The sequence below is a fragment of the Ornithorhynchus anatinus genome, chromosome 4 (assembly GCF_004115215.2).
Source record: "Ornithorhynchus anatinus isolate Pmale09 chromosome 4, mOrnAna1.pri.v4, whole genome shotgun sequence".
Classification (NCBI taxonomy): domain Eukaryota; kingdom Metazoa; phylum Chordata; class Mammalia; order Monotremata; family Ornithorhynchidae; genus Ornithorhynchus; species Ornithorhynchus anatinus.
In genome coordinates this window covers 128,025,704-128,044,066 of record NC_041731.1, presented here as the reverse complement: position 1 = coordinate 128,044,066, position 18,363 = coordinate 128,025,704, and the positions used below count along the sequence as shown (strand labels likewise).

The 18,363-nt window shown below is 44.3% G+C and overlaps 1 protein-coding gene across 3 annotated transcripts in view; it reads left to right on the top strand.

Annotated features, from left to right (window-relative positions):
• The window catches only part of JAKMIP1 (janus kinase and microtubule interacting protein 1), a 216,175-nt gene that overhangs the window by 65,727 nt on the left and 132,085 nt on the right, over positions 1–18,363 (top strand). For 2 of the 3 annotated variants that reach the window (XM_039911943.1, XM_029063608.1), the window contains exon 1: positions 13,219–13,257. The exons of the other annotated variant lie outside the window; for it this stretch is intronic. The gene's annotated coding sequence lies outside the window, so the exon portion shown is untranslated. Of the gene's footprint in view, positions 1–13,218; positions 13,258–18,363 lie in introns of those variants that run through there. 3 annotated transcript variants of the gene reach the window in all.

Below are 18,363 nucleotides of genomic sequence, written 5' to 3'. Positions count from 1 at the left end.
CTACTTGCGACAGCAACTGAATCTCTCCTGAATATCATATATATATGTATATATATATGTGTGTGTGTATATCCCAACTCTGGTTTATTGTACTCTCCCAAGCGCTTAGTACAGTGCTCTGCAAACAGTAAACTCTCAATAAATACCATTGATTGAGCAAATAATAATTAGAAATGTGGTATCTGTTAAACACTTACTATGTGCCAGGCACTGTCCTAAGAGCTAGGGTGAATACAAGCAAATGGGGTTGGACACGGTCCCTGTCCCACCTGGGGCTCACAGTCTCAATCTCCATTTTACAGATGAGGTAATTGAAGCCAGAGAAGTGAAGTGAGTTGGCGCAGGTCACACAGCAGACAGGAGGCAGAGCCGGGATTAGAACCCTTGACCTGACTCCCAGGCCTGTGTTCTATCCATTAGGCCGTGCTGCTTCCTGATGATATTCTTAATAATAGTGCTATTGAAGGGGAGCAGTGTGGCCTTGTGGAAAGATTTTGGGTCTGGTAGTCAGAAGACCTGGTTTTTAATCCCAGCTCCACCACTTGCCTACTGTGTGACCTTGGGCAAATCACTTAACTTCTCTCCCCTCACTTTCCTGAGGGGAAATGGGAATGAGAATTCAATACCCTCTTACAGTGTGAGCCTCATGTGGCTGTACCAGTGCTTAACAGTTATTATTCATTGAATAGGGTATCTTTGAAGGGAAATGGCAGTTTAATTAGGGAGGTGATTTCTTTTTTCCCAAATTGGGGTAAGAAGTGAAAAAGGGGTAATTATTTTTACTGCTAACCTGTCGATCATGAAACACCTTGGAACCAATATAACACCAGCAATATAGGAGTCGTATTCCCGATGAATTCTAACAATATTAATGGTACTTGTGGTATGATAAGCACTTCCTATTGGCTAAGAGCCAGGGTAGATACAAAATAATCAGGCTGGACCCAGTTGGAATCCCCATTTTACAGATGAGGAAACTGAGGTTCAGAGATGAGGAGTGGCTTGCCCAAAGTCACACAGCAGGCACGTGACAGAACCAGGATTTGAACCAGATCCCTTGAGTTCCAGGATTCTTTCCACTAGCCAACACTGACTTCCGAGTATAGCCAGTATACTCGCTATACTGTATAGCCAGTATAGCCAGGGAGAAACCTAGATTTAGATCTTGCAAACTCCGTCTCCATAAAATTTTCTGTGGCCCAACTGTGCTGAAATGAGGATACTCAATGTGCCTGGTTGTGGAGCTTTTTAGTTCTCAAGGTGCCAGGTAACACAATTTTTGCTGCACATAGTGGATTGTGTAAGTGCTTGATAGCAGTAAGGGTGACTTTCACTCTCCCCGGATATGTGTTTAACTTCCACCCTCTAAAAATTGTTTTCGTTTTCCTAGAGGGATTTTTTTGGCAGGCGTTTTGCTGTACAGCCTAGAGTCTCTTTTGATGGAGTCTCAATTAATCATATTTATTGAGTGCTTAGTGTGCAAAGCACTGTACCAAGTTTTTGGGTAGGTACAATACCCAGAGTTGATAGACACGTTTTCTGGTCACAGGGAGCTTAGTCTCCAGGGAGAGACAGATATTAAAATAAATTCTGGGTATGGTCAGAAGTGTTGAGCCGAGAATAAAGGGTATGAATCCAAATGCAGGGGTGGGGAATGGGAGTGGGGGAATTGAGGGCTTAATCAGGGAAGGCTACATGGAAGAGACGTGTTTCTGTCAAAGCTCGGAAAGCCGGGAGAGGGATCGTCCGTCACATGTGACGGGGGAGGGAGTTCCAGATCAGAGGAAGGATGTGGGCGAGAGGTCGGTGGAGAGAGAGAGATGAGATCGAGGTGCAGTGACTAGGTTGGTGAGTGAAACGAGCCTGCTGGATTGTAGTAGGAAATCCGGTAGGGTAAGACAGGAGGGGGTAGGGTAACTGAATGCTTTAAAGCCAATGGGGAGGAGCTTTTATTTGATGCAGAGGTGGATGGGCAACCACTGGGGGTTGTTGAGGAGAGGAGGAAAAAAGGATTGAATTTTTTTATTATTTATTTTTTTTTAGAAAAATGACCTGGGCAAAACAGCAGATCAGCCATTTTCTCTGGACTTTAGGCATATGTACCTGGGCAAGGATTTGTTCTCAGGACTTAATGGTTTTGCAGGTGCTGATGATACACTCTCGTCCTTAATGGTCCCATTCCCACAGGGCATTGGGTCCTATCTCTGGCCTCAAAGAATTTCGACACTTAATCCAGGTCCTGCCTCTGCCCCGGTAGGCCCTCCCTCCTCAAATCCGACAGACGATGACACTCCTTCCACTTTCAAAACCTTAGTGAAGGCCCATCTCCTCCAAGAGGCCTTCCCAGCCTAAGCCCTTCCTTTCCTCTTCTCCCACTCCCTTGTGCATCGCCCTGACTTGTTCCCCTTGCTCTTCCCCCTCCTCCCAGCCCCACACTAATGTCCATATCTGTCATTGCATTTATTTGTATCGAAGTCTGTCTCCCCAACTCCATTCATTCAATCGTGCTCAATAAATACTGTGTGCAGAGCCCTGTCCTAAGCCCTTGAAAGGTTCAAAACAGCAAATACACTAGACTGTGAACCCTTGTGGGCAGGGAATGTCACTGTTTATAATTGTATTGCACTTTCCCAAATGCTTAGTACAGTGTTGTGCATGTAGTAAGCACTCAATAAATCCGATTGAATGTTGGAATGAATATACAGCACCCATTTACCGCCAACACGACCTCGACTTTGGTGCTGACCCAGCAGGCAGGTGTGCTAATAGCCACTGGGATCTTTGCTACTCAATCGATGGTTTTTTATTGCGCGTGACTTGATACAGTGAAACTCTCTGGATAAAGCCCATAAAATCGCTCTGAATCGGAAACGGCTCGATGGCGCTTGACTGTACGCAGAACACTGTACCAAGCACTAGAGAGAGTACAATACTGCAGAGTTGGTGGATATGCTCCACAAAGAGTGAACCAGCTATTTTAATAATTAAAGATATTATTTTATCAATTAAATTGCATTAGCAATTATGTACCAATAATGAATAATAATGAGAATGATGATAACCGTGGTGTTAAAGTGCTTACTATGTGCCAGGCAACGTTTTAAGCGCTGGGGTAGATACAAGGTAATTGGATTAGACACAGTCCCCGTCCCACGTGGGGCTCTCCGTCTTCATTCCCATTTTCCAGATGAGGAAACTGAGGCACAGAGAAGTTAAGTGACTTGCCCCAGGTCGCACAGCAGGCAAGTGTCAGAGATGGATGAAAACCCAGATCCTTCCGACTCTCAGGCCCGGGCTCCAACCACTAAACCATGCTGCTCCCTAAGAATTTGACTAAGCGCTGAGGTAATTAGATCAGACACTGTCCCTTTCCCAAATGGCTCTCAGTTGAAATAGGAGGGAGAAAGGTATTAAACCTCCATTTTGCAGATGAGAGAACTGAGGCACAGAGCCACTGTGACTTGACCAAGGTCACACAGAAGAAAAGTGAGGGAGCTAATAATAATAATTGATTTGCTAAGCCCTTCTATGTGCCAAGCTCCGTGCTAAGCACTGGGGGAGATACAAGATAATTGGGTTGGACACAGTCCCTGTCCCACATGGGGCTTGGGCTTAATTCCCATTTTACAGATGAGGTAACTGAGGCATAGTGAAGTGACTTGCCCAAAGTCACCCAGCATACAAGTGGAAGAGCTGGGATTAGAACCCATGACCTCCTAATTGTCTGTCCTGTGTTCTATCCACTATCTCACGCTGCTTCTCTCAGTTACTTCATGTAGTTGCCCAAGGTGAAACAGCAGACAAATGGTGGAGCCAGGACTCCCGACTCCCAGACCTGGGTTTTTTCCAGGAGGTCATGATGCTTTGCATGTGCACTTATATTTATATTTATTCATATTAATGTCTGTGTCCCCCTCTAGACTGTAGGCTCATTGTGGATAGGGAATAGGTTCGTTTAGTGTTACGTGTCTGTTTATTGTTAAACTGTACTCTCCCAAGGTAATTGCTCTCCCCCACTTCAAAACCTTATTGAAAGCCCATCTCCTCCAAGAAGCCTTCCCTGACTAAGCCCTCCTCTCCTCTTCCCACTCCCTTCTGTGCCGCTCCCTTTATCCATCCTCCCTTCATCACCATAGCACATATATACCTGTAATTCATTCATTTATTTCACCTATTTCTATTAATGTCTATCTCCCCTCTAGATTGTGAGCTCATAATGGGCAGGAATGTATCTGTTATATTGTAGTCTCCCAAGAGCTTAGTACAGTGCTTTGCACACAGTAAGTGCTCAATAAGTATGTTTGAATGAATGAATGGTTGACCTTGGGCAAGCCGCGAAACTGCTCTCTGCCTCAGTTTCCAAATTTGTAAAATGGGGATTAGACCTATTCTTTCCTCCCATAAACCTTTGCATTTTAGACCCAGTCCTTGTCCCAGTCATACAGTTTACCTCAGGGCTTAGTACAGTGCTTGGCACCTAATAAATGTAGTAGTACATGTAGTAGATGTCCATGTAGTAGTAGTTGGGGGAACAAAAAAGAAGGATTTTTGTTAGCTTGACTCTTTGTGGGCCAAGATCTTGTCATCTTCCTCTACTGTACTGTCCCAAGCACTTAGTTGGTTAGAGACAATCCCTGCCCAGTGACGGGCTCACAGTCTATCTCTTGCCAAATTGTACATTCCAAGCACTTAGTACAGTGCTCTGCACATAGTAAGCGCTCAATAAATACTATTGAATGGTTTACACATAAGTAAACACTCAATAAATGTGATTGATTCAATAAATGAATGTGCATATGTGTGTCTTTCCACATATGATTGTCTGTCACTCACCCCCACCATCTGCCATTAGAGTGAAGTTTTCTTCTGGGAAGTAATTCCTGCCTTGTCTTCCTTTTGCACTTTTCAAGCACTTAGTACACTGTTTTCTGTTCCATAAGCATTGTTCAATTATCGCCTACTATTTCTGTCCTAAGGCCTAAGCGTGGATGCAGTTTTAGGTGTGAAGTTCTCATTGTAGTTTATTCCTTTCTAGGTAGAAATGTAGTTTTTCATAGATTCTTTTTGAGTTCCTTAGTTTTAAAGAAAATCCACTGAAGACACGACTATTTCCTGAGTCTCAGCTGCATCCCGACTCTGCCCCTTGTCAGCTCTGTGACTGTGGGCAAGTCACTTCACTTCTCGGTGCCTCAGTTCCCTCATCTGTAAAATGGGGATGAAGACCGTGAGCCTCACGTGGGACAGCCTCATTCCCCTGTATCTACCCCAGCACTTAGAACAGTGCTCTGCACGTAGTAAGCCCTTAACAAATACCAACATTATTATCCTTGGGAAAGCAGGATGGCCTAGTGGATAGAGCACGGGCCTGGGAGTCAGAAGGACCTGGGTTCTCTTCTCGCCTCTGCCATTCATCTGTTGCATGACCTTGGGCAAGTCACTTTTACCTTATCTGTAAAATGGGGATTAAGACCGTGAACCCCTTGTTAGACAGGGCCTGTGTCTAACTTGATCAGTTTGTTTCTACCCCAGCACTTAAAACAGTGCCTGGCATATGGTAAGTGCCAAACAAATATTATTGTTAACATTATCTCTTTGAACGATATGAGGCTAGGTTTACCCCGACTGTCTTGGGCTTGGGCATCCCTCTGGCCAGGCAAGCAACCCGATCATTTTTTAATGTTTCTCAGAAAATAAAAGGGGGAGAGGCATTGGGATGCAAAAATCGCTTAATTCTTACTGCATTTAACCTATCTATCTGGATGATGCTGTTTGGCTTCAGAAAAACACTGGCTCTGCATGCAGACATTCAATAAATACCATTGATTGACCGATTTATCCTACCATATCACTCCAGCTCACTTACACGGCAGATTTGGGTTTTGAGAACTTCACGTGAGCTCGTTGTTGGCAGAGAATGATTCTGTTTTTTGCTCTTTTGTTCTCTCCCAAGTGCTTAGTACAGTGTTTTGTAAACAGTAAGGGATCAATAAAGACAATACAATTGACTGAATGAATATCCCCTGGAAATGGATTTTTTTACCCTCTTATGGTGTTTGGCTGCTAATCACGGCATACGTGGCAATGGTGGGTTTGTACAGTGAGGCGGAGGCCTCTGAGTGGGGTGTTTGGAAAGAATTAACCCAACAAGGTTGGGCTGGATTTCTCTCCTCTAGACTTCTCCCCACCTGGATTTTAAAGTGTTTCAAGAAATTGCGTGGGGCAAGGGAGATAGATGTCTTCGGAGAGCAATTCCCCACTTTATTCCACTTCAAAGCCTTACTGAAGGTATATCTCCTCCAGGAAGCCTTGCCTGACTGAGCCCTCCTCTCTTCTCCCTCTCCTTTCTGCACTATTCATGCTTGCTCCATCATTCATCCTTCCTCCCTTCCCCATGGCACATATAAATATATATGTGTATATCTGTCATTTATTTATCTATTTATTCATATTAATATCTGTCTCCCCCTCTAGACTGTGAGCTTGTTGTGGGCAGGAAATGTATCTGATGTTATATTGTACTCTCCCAAGTGTTTAGTACAGTGCTTGGCACACAGTAAGCACTCAAATATGATTGATAATAATAGTAATATTCTGGGTGACACTATTTTTGCTCTCAGGCATTTCTATGCCATGCTCTTCCAAACTAGAATGGAGTCACAATCCAGTGTTTTAATTCTTTGCTTCAGAAGTGTTTGAGCCTCTAATGTGTGCAAAGCACTGTACTAAGTACTGGGGAAGGATATGTTGGAGGATAAGTAAGATATGATCCCTAACCTTCAGGGAGCTCACAGTCTCAAAGATTTGGAGGTGAATCAATAAGTAGCATAGACCACTTGGAAGAGTACAATAATAATAAAAATAATGGTATTTGTTAAGCGCTTACTATGTGCCAAGCATTGTTCTATGCACTAAGGTAGATACAGGGTAACCGGGTTGTCCCAGGTGGGGCTCACAGTCTCAATCCCCATTTTACAGATGAGGTAACCGAGGCTCAGAGAAGTGAAGTGGCTTACCCAAGATCACACAGCAGACAAGTGGTGAACCCGGGATTAAAACCCACGACCTCTGACTCCCAAACCCGTGCTCTTTCCTCTAAGCCACGTTGCTTTTGATCACTTGTATTTATTGATCACTCACTGAGTGCAGGGCACCACAGTAAGCATTTGGGAGAGTACAGGATGATAGAGTTGCTCGACAAGTTCCGTTCCCTGCCCTCAGGGAGCTTACAGTCTAGATCGGGAGACAGTAATATAAATAATTTACGGAGATATACATAAGTACTGTGGGGCTGAGGGAGGGGAGAATAAAGGGTGCAAATTCAAGTGCAAGGGTGACAAAGAAGGGAGTGTGAGAAGAGAGAGTAAGGGCTACTTGGTAAACACATTCCCTGCCTACAAGGAGCTTATTATTATTATCAAGTGTCATAGTCATTTCCGATTCATTGCGACTATATGGATATATTTTCTCCAGAACCTCTTGTCTTCTGCCGTAATCAGTACTCCTTTTAATGGTTCTTCCATTATCATTGGTCTCTATCCATCTAGCTAGAGCTTCCACCTCTTCCCTGGACTTTTCCTAGCATTAGTGTCTTCTCCGGAGAATTAGTCCTTCTGAATACGTGTCCAAAATACGCTCATCTAAATCGAGTCATTTGACCTTCCAAAGACCAGTTTGGCGTAATTCGCTCTAAAATCCATTTGTTGGTTTTTCAGGCAGTCCATGATACTCGCAAAAGCCTTCTCCAACACCACATTTCCAAAGAATTGATGTTCTTTCTCTCCGGTTTTTTCCTGTCCAGCTTTCAGATCCATACACTGTCGCTGGAAACACCAGAGAATTGACAATTTGTATTTTTGTGGCAATTGTTAGATCAGCACATTTCATGCCTTTTTCCAGGCTCTTCATAGCAAGTATTTTTAACATTAATCTTCAGACTATTTCCGGACTACTGGTTCCTTTATTATTGATTATTGATCCCAGGGGAGAAAATTTGTCAACTATTTCAATCTTCTTTCCATCCACCTCAGATGCATTAAAACTTCCAGTTATGATCTTTGTTTTCTTGAGATTCGAACGTAGGCCCATCTTTTTGCTCTGTTCCTCAACTTTTAATGATAGGTCCTTCAAATCTGCTTCACTTTCTGCTAATAGGGTAATATCAGCAACATAATGAAGGTTGCTCATATTCCTTCCTCCAATCTTTACTCCCCGGTCATCTTCATGCAGTCCGGCTTCTCTCTTTACGTATTTGGTATAAAGGATGAACGAATAAGGCGATAAGAAAACGGGCAGGCCGGACCATTTAATCGCATTAATATGGACCTGTATGTTGAACAGAAGGTTACACTAAGAACAGAATATGGAAAAACAGGTTTCCCATTAGTAAGGATGTATCTTATCATCTTATCTGTTCATCCTTTATACTGAATACAAGGAGCTTACATATCTGCAAATTTTTTTTAATATTAATATCTGTCCCTCCAGACTGTGACCTCGTTGGCAGGGAATTTCTGTTTATTGTTGTACTTTCCTAAGTAAACAAATTTTGGGGGGGGGTTTTGAGAGAAGTCACGAGAAGCAGCGTGGCTCAGTGGAAAAAGCCCTGGCTTGTGAGTAAGAGGTCATGGGTTCAAATCCCGGGTCAGCCATCTGTCAGCTGGGTGACTTTGGGCAAGTCACTTAACTTCTCTGGGATGTACGATGAACGATCGAGATACGTAAAGACAAAACGATCTAACACCCAAGAACCAGGATGAACAAAATTTAAGGTCAAGAAGGGTGTGTGGTTTAAAAAGGGCCATTGTCAGTTTTCTTTATCCTGGCAAGACTACCCAGGGTTCTGGACTCTCAAATTTAATAATGATAATAGTGATATTTGTTTAGCATTAATAATGTTGGTATTTGTTAAGCGCTTACTATGTGCAGAGCACTGTTCTAAGCGCTGGGGGAGATACAGGGTAATCAGGTTGTGCCACATGAGGCTCACAGTTAATCCCCATTTTACAGATGAGGTAACTGAGGCACGGAGAAGTGAATTGACTCGCCCACAGTCACACAGCTGACGAGTGGCAGAGCCGGAGTCGAACTCATGACCTCTGAATCCGAAGCCCGGGCTCGTTCCACTGAGCCACGCCTCTTCCCTTTGTAGCATGTAGCATTATGTGCCAAGCACTGTACTAACGCACTAGGGTATATCCAAGATAATCAGGTCCCAAATGGGGCTTCACAGTTTAATTAGGAGGGAAAACAGGCATTGGGTCCCAATTTGCAGATGATGGAACTGAGGCTCAAGAAGTGCCCAAGGTCACACAGCAGACACGTTGCGGAGCTAGGATTAAAGCCCAGGTCCTCTGACTCCCAGTCCCTGCTTTTCCCACTAGTCTCCGCCCCTACCCATTTGACGTTGTTGCATTTGCAGTGTCGAGTTAAATTTTTGTGTTTGGGTTCACTGACAGAGACCAGTTTCTAGATGATTGGCCTGGTTAGTAAATCTATAGCTAGTCCTTGGGTTTGAGAGAAGTCACGAGAAGCATTGTGATTTAGTAGAAGGAGCCCAGGCCTGGGAATAAGAGGACCTGGGTTCTAATTATGGCTCTGTTCTTTCCCTGCTGTGTAACCTTAATCAAGTCACTTATCTTGTCCGTGCCTTAGTTTCCTCATCTGCAAAATGGAGATTCCAAAATCGTGCTTCCTCCTACTTGGACTCTGAACCCCATGTAGTAATACCAATAAATTGAGAAGCAGCGTGGCTCAGTGGAAAGAGCACGGGCTTTGGAGTCAGAGGTCATGGGTTCGAATTCTGACACGGCCACTTGTCAGCTGTGTGACTTTGGGCAAGTCACAACTTCTCGGTGCCTCAGTTACCTCATCTGTAAAATGGGGGTTAAGACTGTGAGCCCCACGTGGGACAACCTGATTCCCCTGTGTCTACCCCAGAGCTTAGAACAGTGCTTGGCACATAGTAAGCGCTTAACAAATACCAACATTGTTATTATTATTATTAATGATTTCAGTGTTTGTAAAGCAGTTACTATGTGCCAGGCACTGTTCTAAGCAGTGGGGTAGATACAAGATAATTGGGTTGGACACAATCCCCTTCCCCCAAAGGGCTCACAATCTTAATCCTCATTTTCCAGATGAGGGAACTGAGGCACGGGGAAGTGAAGTGACTTGACCAAGGTCACATAGCAGACAATTGCTAGAGCTGGGATTAGAACCTAGATCCTTCTGACTCCCAGACGTGTGTGGGATCTGACACTTTATACTTCACTCTGCTGCCCAGATTATCTTTCTACAGAAACGTTCTGGGCACGTCACCCACCTCCTCAAAAGTCTCCAGGGGTTGCCTATCATTCTTTGCATGAAACAAAAACTCCTCATTCTTGGGTTCAAAGCTGTTCATCCCCTCGCCCCTTCCTACCTCACCTCCCTTCTCTCCTTCTCCATCCCAGCCCACACACTCCGCTCCTCTGCGGCCCCTAACCTCCTCACGGTGCCTCGTTCCTGCTTGTCCTGCCGTCGACCCCTGGCCCACGTCCTACCTCTGGCCTGGAACGCCCTCCCTCCTCACATCCACCAAACTAACTCTCTTCCCCCTTTCAAAGCCCTACTGAGCGCTCACCTCCTCCAGGAGGCCTTCCCAGACTCAGCTCCCCTTTCCTCAGCTCCCCCTCCCCTCCCCGTCGTCCTGACTCGCTCCCTTTTCTCTCCCCTCCCCTCCCCACCCTGCAGCACTTGTGCATATATGTACATATCTATAATTGTATGTATTTACAGTAATACCTGTTTACTTGTTTTGATCTGTATATATCTATAATTCTATTTACTTATATTGATGCTATTGATGCCTGTTTACTTGTTTTGTTTTGTCTTTCTCTCCCTTTCTAGACTTTGAGCCTGTTGTGGGCAGGGATTGTCTGTCTTTATTGCTGAATTGTACTTTCCGAGTACCTAGTACAGTCCTCTGCACACAAGTACCTAGTACAGTACTCGGCACACAGTAAGCGCTCAATAAATACAGTTGAATGATTATCCTGTATCTATCCTAGCACTTAGTACAGAGCTTAGCACATAGTGCTTAGGAAATGCCACAATTATTAACAAATACTATTATTATTTTTTAATCATTATTTTTGTCACTGACTGCAGTCCAAGACCTAATGGCCTGTCGTTCATTCAACCATATTTATCGAGCGCTTACTGTGTGCAGAGCACTGTACTAAGTACTTGGAATGTGCAGTTCGGCACCAGATAGACCATCCCTGCCCAACGGCGGGCTCACAGTCTAAAAGGGGGAGAGAGAGAGCAAAAACAAAAGTTGTCAGGCATCAATACCATCGAAATAGATAAATAGAATCATAGACATCTACACATCATTCCCATCTGGCCTCTGGAGTTCAGGTTGCACGTAGGGTGCGATGACAGACAGATCTGTAAGATCTTATTTCAAAAGACCCTTGCTTTGCCAGGGGTTGAAGCTGTAACTCTTGCTTTGCTGTAAGCCATTTTGCAGTCGTGATTTTGTCTGACCGACGGACAATTTTTACATCAGAATCCGTTTAAAAACTGCCCACCTGCCGTGCTTTCAAGACAAAGACAGATAATTCAACCCAAGGGAAGCTGCTGGAGAGAATGCTTCTCTTTGTCTGCCCTGGGAACTCAACTTTGTGAGGGTTGTAATAGTTTATATATAAAAAAAATGCTGACTGAATATAGAGCTGTGTACTGAGTGCTAGGAGCATAGACAGGTGGGAATTTGACAAGGTCCTTGGCCCTTGGAGCAGACAGGGTTTGCCGTTCAGACAGCGACCCTCCCCATCATTCATTCATTCATCCATTCATCCATTCATTCAATCGTATTTATTGAGCGCTTACTGTGTGCAGAGCACTGTACTAAGCGCTTGGAAAGTACAATTTAGCAACAAATAGAGATAATCCCTACCCAACAACAGGCTCACGGTCTAGAAGGGGTGAAACAGACAACAAAATAAGTAATCAGGCATCAATATAAATGAATAGAATTATAGATATATACACATCGTTGATAAAATAAATAGAATAATAAATATGTATATGTATACATTATTTTGCTTTGTTTCTCAGAAATGTAGAAGTGTAGATAGTCCTGCCTCTGGTCTGGAACTTCCACCTCCTCTATAATAATAATAATTGGGGTATTAAGCACTTACAGTGTCCTAGACACTGAGCGCTGGGGTAGATCCAAGCAAATCGAGTTGGACACAGTCCTTGTCCCACATGGGGCTCACAGTCTCAATCCCCATTTTACAGATGAGGTAATGGAGGCACAGGGAAGCGAAGTGATTTGCCCAAGGTCACACAGTAGACAAGTGGAGGAGCTGGGTATAAACACCAGATCACCACTGTCGTCTTTGTCACACCATTATTAAGGTCACATCTCTTCCAAGGGGCCTACCCCAATTTAAGGCCTCCTTTCCCAAATATATATTCTACATTTCTACAGTGGAATTGGTGTATGTATGTGTGTGTGTATAGGTGCTTATTTGTATAGAGAAGCAGCATGGCTCAGTGGAAAGAGCACAGGCTTGGGAGTCAGAGGTCGTAGGTTCTAATCCAGGCTCTGCCACTTATCAGTGGTGTGACTTTGGACAAGTCACTTAACTTCTCAGTGCCTCCGTTACTTCAGCTGTAAAATAGGGATTAAGACTGTGAGCCCCACGTGGGACAACCTGATTAGCTTATATCTACCCAGGACTTAGAACAGTGCTTGGCACATAGTAAGCACTTAAATACCAAAATTATTATATGTACATGTGCTGCTTTAGAGAAGCAGTGTGGCCTATTGAATAGAGCACAGGCCTCGGAGTCAGAAGGGCTTGGGTTCTATTCCCGGATCTGCTGCTTCATGTCTCTGTTACCTCAGTTACCTCACCTGTTAAATGGGGGTTAAGATTGTGAGCCCCTTGTGGGACAGGAATCGTATCCAACCTGATTACCATGTATTTACCCCAGTGCTTAGAACAGTGCCTAGAGCACTGGAGGTGCTTAACAAATAATATTGTTATTATTATTACTATTCTATGTGTATGTGTGTATATATTCATCTATATATGTTCATTTAGTTCATTCAGTCGTATTTACTGAGTGCTTCCTGTGTGCAGAGCACTCCTCTAAGGACTTACATATGCAGCGTGGCTTAGCGGAAAGTGCCCAGGCTTCGGAGTCAGACGTTGTGGGTTCCAATTCCGACTCGGCCACTTGTCTGCTGCGTGACCTTGGGTAAGGCATTTAATTTCTCTGTTCCTTAGTTACCTCATCTGTAAAATGGGGATTAAGACTGTGAGCCCCACGTGGGACAACCTGATTACGTGGCACATAGTAAGCATTTGACAAATACAGTAATTATTCCATGTATGTAAATGCATAGGCATTTGTATTCATGTTTATATGCATACATGTGCGTGCATATAGCATAGAGAGAGGAAGTCTCCAATTTGCAGAGCAAATAGAACTTCCATAATGTATGGAAATATGTTTTAACTTGCGATTACTCTTTAAGGCGATTTGGTTAGACTATAGAGAGGCATGATCTCGCACCTCTGGAGTTGGAGAGAAGAGAAGCCAATCTTCCTCAGGATTTGAGAGTGGTAGAGAATGAGCAAGAGCTCAGGATGGACATATTGAACCCAAGAGATGCTCTCAGGAAGGCAGTGGCATCGTTGTTTGAGGCTATTACTTTAATTTAATAGACCCACAGTATTTAGATGAAATTGATATTGTCTAAACAGTGATAAACCAGGTTGGAGACTGTGCTTGGAATGATGACTCTGCCTCGGGAAGTGGACGGATATCGATTTACTGGTTAATTAGGTTTTGATGTTAAAATTGGATTTCTCCACCGGACAGGCATATGTATCTATATATATGACATCACTCTGTTTTTGATACTCATTTTAGGGTTTGTCTTCCACCACTAGATTTTAACTTCCCAGATGGTAGGGGTTGTGTCTAATAATAATAATGATGTTGGTATTTGTTAAGCGCTTACTATGTGCAGAGCACTGTTCTAAATGCTGGGATAGACACAGGGGAATCAGGTTGTCCCACGTGGGGCTCACAGTCTTCATCCCTTGATTCATTCATTGAGAAGCAGCGTGGCTCAGTGGAAAGAGCACGGGCTCTGGAGTCAGGGCTCACGAGTTCGAATCCCAGCTCTGCCACTTGTCGGCTGTGTGACTGTGGGCAAGTCACTTAACTTCTCTGGGCCTCAGTTCCCTCATCTGGAAAATGGGGATGAAGACTGTGAGCCCCACGTGGGACAACCTGATTCCCCTATGTCTACCCCAGCGCTTAGAACAGTGCTCGGCACATAGTAAGCGCTTAACAAATACCAACATTATTATTATTATCCCCATTTTACAGATGAGGGAACTGAGGCACAGAGAAGTTAAGTGACTTGCCCACAGTCACACAGCTGACAAGTGGCAGAGCTGGGATTCAAACCCATGACCTCCGACTCCAAAGCCCATGCTCTTTCCACTGAGCCACGCTGCTTCTATTACTATCATGTATATATTATATAATATATCACTATTATATATTACATTATATTCTAACTCTATTAGCTAATAGAGTTAATAGAGTCTATTACAATAGAGTTAATAGACTCTATTAACTCTATTGTACACTACCAAAATCTGAGTACAGTGCTCTGAACACAGACCCTGAATAAATGTTTGTCTTATGTCATAGAGTTGTTTCCTGACCCTTAGCGACACCACGGGCACGTCTCTCCAAGAACGCCCCGCTCTGCATCTTCAATCGTTCTGGTAGTGGATCCATAGAATTTTCTTGGTAAAAATCTGGAAGTGGTTTACCACTGCCGCTTTCTACTGAGTAAACTCGAATCTCCACCCTCGACTCTTTCCCATGCACTGCTGCCCAGCACAGGGGAGTTTTGACTTGTAGCCGATGGCCTGCCGCTCGCTAGCCACTGGCCAAGCTAGGAATGGAATGGACAGGCCTCTGCTTGACTCTCCCTCCCATAGCCGAGCCTGGTAGAGGACTGGAAACTCCCGCTGTGACCTTGAGAGGGACGAATAAAAACTACTGATGGAATAAATGTTATATTTCCAGGAAAAGGAATTTGTTCTGGAGCTTCTGCCTAATTTCTTCCTTAGTTATGAGTCTGACTTTTCCACTGCAGCCTTTTCATATGTAGAAAAGCATATGATTGTTACATCCCTAAAAATGGGAACTCCCAGTGGCAGAGGAGACTTGGTAAGGCTGTAAAAAAGGAAAATATTACAGAATAGTTGCAAGTTAATGTAATCCATCAGTGGTATTAATTGAACATCCATCAGTGGTATTAATTGAACACTTAATGATGATGACTGTGGTATTTAAACACTTACTTTATGCCAGCCTCTGTACTAAGCACTGGGGTGGATATAAGCAAACCGGGTTGAACACAGTCCCTGTCCCACCTGGGACTCACAGTCTCAAACCCCATTTGACAGATTAGGTACCTGAGGCCCAGAGATATGAAGTGACTTGCCCAAGGTCGCATAGCAGACAGAAGGTCATGGGTTCTAAACCAGGCTCCACCACTGTCTCCCAGGTCCCCGCTCTATCCACTATGCATGTCACTTCTCTCACTGTGTGCAGGGCACTATACTGAGTGCTTGGAAGCGTCTAATACAAATAGCCATTCTGCTAATGCTTGAATTTGAAGGAGGTTAAATTTTATTCTACTGGTGAATCAGTATTTCTCTGGGCAGTATTTTTCTATAGTTTTGCAGTGTGAAGAGGCCAGTTTTCATGGATCTAATTTCATAGCAGGAGATTGATATTCCCTCAAGCCCCCACTCTTCATTCATTTACTCAGTCATATTTACTGAGCACTTACTATGCACATATCACTGTAATAAGCGCTTGGGAAAGTACAATACAGCAATCAACTGTGATATTCCCTGCCCACAGTGAGCTTACAGTCTCACTCGTTTTAAGCTGACAGTCCCTGAGTTTTGGTTCTTATCTAATAATAATGATGGTATTTGTGAAGCGCATACTGTGTGCCAAGCAGTGTTCTAAACGCCGGGGTAGATACAGTAATCAAGTTGTCCCACTTGGGGTTTACAGGCTTAATCCCCATTTTGTAGATGAGGTAACTGAGGCACAGAGAGTGAAGTGGCTTGCCCGAGGTCACATAGCAGACAAGTGGCGGAGCCAGAATTAGAACCCACGTCCTCTGTCTCCCGAGCCCATGCTCTTTCCACTAAGTCACGCTGCTTCTTTTCGACTGTAGACTTAGATTGTCTTAGATTAGATTTAGAAGCTCACTGTGGGCAGGGGAAGGCAGTTACCAACTCTGTTACACTGTGCTCTCCTAAGTGCTTACAACAGTGCTATTGCAGGATTTCTATATTAAAGCTGTTCTTTGCTATATGCTGCTATATGAAATGTGTTTTTTTATTAAAAAAAAACCCTGGAAATGCAGCATTCCTATGTGTTTGGTTTTTTTTGTAGATGTGAATTTTGGTTAGGTCTTTGAAAATGGTAGTCTTGCAAGCCCAATGTCATGGATTGCACACTGAGGTGGAAACGGGCAGACCATTTTGCCAAACGTACCATCATGTTGAAGTCTTTGTTGAGGAAGCAGCGTGGCTCAGGGGAAAGGGCCTGGGCTTCGGAGTCAGAGGTCATGGGTTCATTCATTCATTCAATAGTATTTATTGAGCGCTTACTATGTGCAGAGCACTGTACTAAGCGCTTGGGATGAACAAGTCGGCAACAGATAGAGACAGTCCCTGCCGTTTGACGGGCGTACAGTCTGATCGGGGGAGACGGACAGACGCGAACAATGGCAATAAACAGCGTCAAGGGGAAGAACATCTCGTAAAAACAATGGCAACTAAATAGAATCAAGTTCGACTCCCGGCTCTGCCACTTGTCAGCTGTGTGACTGTGGGCAAGTCACTTAACTTCTCAGGGCCTCAGTTACCTCATCTGTACAATGGGGATTAACTGTGAGGCTCACGTGGGACAACCTGATTACCCTGTATCTACTCCAGCGCTTCGAACAGTGCTCTGCACATAGTAAGTGCTTAACCAATACCAACATTATCATTATTCTCCCATTCCCAATTACTACCTGCCTGACTATGCTGTCTGTGAGCAAAACACTGATGTGGTCTGTTGCATCTCAGTTCTCTAAATGGCATATATAGAGCAGGTCTAATAATAATTAAAATGCTTACTCTGGGGTAGATTGAAGACAATCATGTTGGATGCGGTCCCTGTCCAGTGTGGGGCTCGCAGTTTAAGTGGGATGGAGAACAGGAATTAAATCTCAATTTAACAGACCAGGAAACTGAGGCACAGAGGAGTTGTGATTCGCCCAAGGTCTCGCAACAGACAAGGGTCAGAGCCGGGATGAGAACCCAGGTCCTCTGACTTCAAGGCCTGTGCTTTTTCCACTAGAATCCACTTCCTCCCCGCATAATGAAAAAAACACTGGGCTGGGAGTGAGGAGGCTGGGATTCTAATCCACATCTGTCACTTAAATGCAAGATCATCAGGTTAGATACGGTCCTAGACCCACATGAGGATCGCAGTCTGAATCCGCATTAACAGATTAGGGAATTGTTGCACGGAGAAGTGAAGTGACTTGAACAAGATCACACAGCAGACGACCGGCGGAGCCTAGGATTAGAACCCAGGTCCTTCTGTCTCCTAGATCTGTGCTCTATTCACGAGGCCATTCTACTTCTCAAGCTGTATAATTCAACGTTCTCTCTCTCCACTGACCTCTCGCCCACGTCCTGCCTCTAGCTTGGAACTCCCTACCCCTTCATATCCAACAGATAATGCTCTCCCCTCTTCAAAGCCTTACTGAAGGCTCATCTTCTCCAAGAGGCCTTCCCCGACTAAGCTCTCCTCTTCTCCCACTCCCCTTGACGTTGCCCTTCCACTTGGATTTTCCCCCTTTTATTCACCCCACCCACAGCACTTAAGTGCACATCCGTAATTAATTTACTTACATTAATTTCTGTCTCCCCCTCTAGACTGTAAGCTCGTTGCGGTTAGGGAACGTGTAAAAACATCATGGCCTAGTGGATTGAGCACGAGCCTGGGAGTCAGGCGGACCTGGGGTCTAATTCCCGCTCTGCCACTTGTCAGCCGAGTGACCTTGGGCAAGTCGCTTCACTTCTCTAGGCCTCAGTTCCCTCATCTTTAAAATAGGGATGAAGACTGTGAGCCCCATGTGGGACAGGGACTATGTCCTACTTGATTTGCTTGGATCTCCCCAGTGCTTAGTACAGTGCCTGATACATAGTGAGCCCTTAACAAAGACCATCATCATTATTATTACTATTCTCCCAA